The following is a 3,729-nucleotide window of genomic DNA, read 5'->3' on the forward strand; positions in this document are numbered from 1 at the left end:
TGTGTGTGTATGTTGGACCAGTTTAAGTGTTTATGTAGTATGTTAGACTAGTTTAAGTGTTTATGTAGTTAATAAAGTCTTATTTGTATCACACTTGACGTTGTTCATTGTTTGCTCATAACTGGAGTCACTTAATCATGCAGATTTATGCTACAAGCTCTTTGTAGAATTGTACAGTAAGAAAGTTATTTCCCTTAACCAGGAAATTAACGTTCTTAGAATTGACAGACAGTTGACCCTGAGAGGTCAGCTAAATATCTACAGCGGATCTAAATATTTATAATTAATTATAACTAGTTATGATTAATTATTCATATTTCCCCATGAGCTGATTCGCAACAGGGCTATATGCCCATCTTCTCCACAGTTGTAGCAAAACCACTCTTCAGACTCTGGGTACTGCTTTCTTGGACTTACCAGTGGTTTCTTTGGTGTAGTGACATTCATAGTTAGGGCTGAAACCCCATCTTGACACCTGTCTTTACCTATCACAGTTTATGGGCTCACTGACTCATTCTTGCGCTGTGTGTGTGTGTGTGTGTGTGTGTGTGTGTGTGTGTGTTGCCGGTGATCAGCGATAATCAGCTAATTAGCGCCAACTTTGGCTTATCAGCTCAGCTATTTAATGTCTGTGCTTTCCGTCCTGTGTTGTCAGATCGTTGGTGTTGTTGCCATGTTAATTCGAGTCTCTCTCTTCCTGGCTGATTCCTGTGGATTCTGTCTCTTCTCCCTCGTGGAACTCGCCGCATGGACCTTCGAGGAATCGGCGGCCTATTTGAGTCCTTGCGCTGACAAGAGTGACTGTTGGCTTTCCTGTCTACTTTACTCTTGCCTTCTTTCTTGTTGGGACTTCTCAATAAACGGACATTTTTTCACATTCGCTACTGAATCCTTATTTTTTCACCCTGACAGAACGATCTGACCACATTATGAATTCAGCGAATACTACGGATCTGCAAAATTTTTTATCCAACAACAACGCACGCATGGACCGTCAGGAGGAGCAAATGCTAGCTACGGGACGGGCTGTGCAAGCCTTGGTAGCGCAGGTGTCCGAGCTCACTACCCAACTGCAACAGCTGAGGTTACCCACTGCGCCACCCCCGCCGCCAGTTCCCTCTACGTCAACAGGCATCGGACGTCAGCACGAACCACGTCTACCCACACCAGAGACATATGCTGGTGAGCCTAATCACTGTAGAGCATTTTTAACTAAGTGTTCTATGTTCTTTTCTCTCTAACCCTTGACATTTTCTACAGAACAGTCTAAAGTGGCTCTAGTTTTGACACTGCTGTCAGGACGCGCAGCTCTGTGGGGGACGGCGGTGTGGGAGAATCAACATCCCTGCTGTTCCTCGTTCCAGACTCTCTCTGAGGAGATGAGACGGGTCTTTGATCGTGCGGTTGCGGGTCGTGAGGCCGCACGCATGTTGGCCGAGCTACGGCAGGAGAACAGGACCGCCTCTGACTATTCCATCGAGTTCCAGACCCTGGCGGCTGAGTGCAAATGGAACGAGGAGGCGCAGTGGGACATGTTCCTGCATGGGTTGGCTGACCGTATCCAGAAGGAGAGCTTTACAATGGAGTTACCCTCTGGTCTTGATGGACTGATCGATTTAGCTCTTCGTGTTGATGCACGTCTTCAGCGTCGTGATCAACAAGCCCGCTACACTCTGATGTCGGAACTTCCTGTGCTCTCCGCTGCCAACTCCGGTAATACGGTATTGTGGCGCAGAGGGCCACATCCTGGTTCACTGTCCAGTAAAAGGCCAAGCCCTCTGATTCTCTAGCAGCCGGGCTCATCCGCCCATCCTCTTCTCCCGCTGGGGCAGGATTTTTTTTCGTGGCCAAGAAGGACGGTTCCCTGCGACCGTGCATTGATTACCGAGGGCCGAACAACATCACGGTAAAGAATACTTACCCTTTGCCCTTGATGTCTTCAGCCTTCGAGCGGTTGCAGGGAGCGTCCATTTTCTCCAAATTGGATTTGCGCAATGCTTATCATTTGGTCCGCATAAGGGGGGGAGATGAGTGGAAGACCGCGTTCAATACCCCCAGAGGGCACTTTGAATATCTTGTTATGCCCTTCGGGTTATCCAACTCCCCCGCGGTTTTCCAAGCACTTGTCAATGACGTGCTGAGAGACATGGTCGATCAGTTCATATATGTCTACCTGGATGACATATTGATATTTTCCTCTTCTCTCCAAGAACATGTTCAGCACGTCAGGCGAGTGCTCCAGAGGCTGCTCGAGAATGGGCTTTTTGTCAAGGCGGAGAAGTGCGCGTTTCATGCACAGTCAGTTCCGTTTTTGGGGTACATCATCTCGTCTGAGGGAATGTGCATGGATCCACATTCTTAACCCGATAAGGTTAAGGCTGTGGTGGATTGGCCAGCCCCAGATTCTCGTAAGGCCCTGCAGAGGTTCCTGGGGTTCGCCAATTTCTACCGGCGTTTCATTCGCAATTTCAGGCAACTAGCCACTCCTCTGACTGCCTTGACCTCCACTAAAATGACGTTCAGGTGGTCTAGTGCAGCCGAAGCTGCATTTACCAACCTCAAGAGCCGCTTTGTTTCTGCTCCCATTCTCGTAACCCCTGATTCCACAAGTCAGTTCGTGGTGGAGGTCGATGCGTCAGAGGTGGGGGTAGGTGCGGTTCTATCCCAGCGCTCTTCCTCGGACGACAAGATGCATCCTTGCGCGTTTTTCTCCCATCGTTTATCACCTGCCGAACGTAACTATGACATTGGTAACATAGTCTGTTTACCCGTGTTTTGATCTTAGCCTGTTTTCTCCTCTTGTCTGATCTCTACCTGCCCTGAGGTTTATAGCCTGCCTTGGATCTCTCTTTTGTCTTGTCGTTTGGACTCTGTTTGCCCCTGCCTGGACTATTACCGTGTACCTGGATTATCTCTCTCTGTCTAGCCCTCTGGATGTCGTTTGCTGATCGGAGACCCTCGTCTGCTCTTGGATGATTCTTGTGTCTTGCCCATACCATACCAGTTTGTCATTGTTTGACCCTGCCTGTGTTCTGACCGTGTTTATAAATAAAGCTTGCACATGGATCCTCACGCCTCACGTCTCGTCGGCCCCATTACAGTAGTAGATTGTGCTTGAGTATAATGTATTTGCAAGCTCCGTTTGTATATTTACACTGATTAAATCACAGATTTAAATTAAATCACCATAGTCGACCCAGACCATTTATGATCTATAGAAACCCCTAAATAAATAGATGGTGCCGAATGGAAATTAGCAAAATGGAAGCAAAAAAGAAAATAACCTATGCTTTGCATAATGCCCGCCTTTTGAAAATAGATACAGTTTGTGTTACGGTTCATGGGCTCACTGACTCATTCTAGCTCTCTCCGTGTCATTGTGAATTGTCACAAAGAAGGACGGTTCTCTGCGACCATGCATCGATTACCGGGGGCTGAACGACATCACGGTAAAGAATACTTAGCCTTTGCCGTTGATGTCGTCAGCTTTCGAGCGGTTGCAGGGGGCGTGTATCTTTTCCAAGCTAGATTTGCGTAATGCTTATCATTTGGTCCGCATAAGGGAGGGGGATGAGTGGAAAACCGCGTTTAATACCCCCAGAGGGCACTTTGAATATCTTGTTATGCCCTTCGGGTTATCCAACTCCCCCGCGGTTTTCCAAGCACTTGTCAATGACGTGCTGAGAGACATGGTCGATCAGTTCATATATGTCTACCTGGATGACATAT

Source organism: Sinocyclocheilus anshuiensis, unplaced genomic scaffold (assembly GCF_001515605.1).
Source record: "Sinocyclocheilus anshuiensis isolate Anshui unplaced genomic scaffold, SAMN03320099.WGS_v1.1 scaffold856, whole genome shotgun sequence".
In the NCBI taxonomy this organism is placed as follows: Eukaryota; Metazoa; Chordata; class Actinopteri; order Cypriniformes; family Cyprinidae; genus Sinocyclocheilus; species Sinocyclocheilus anshuiensis.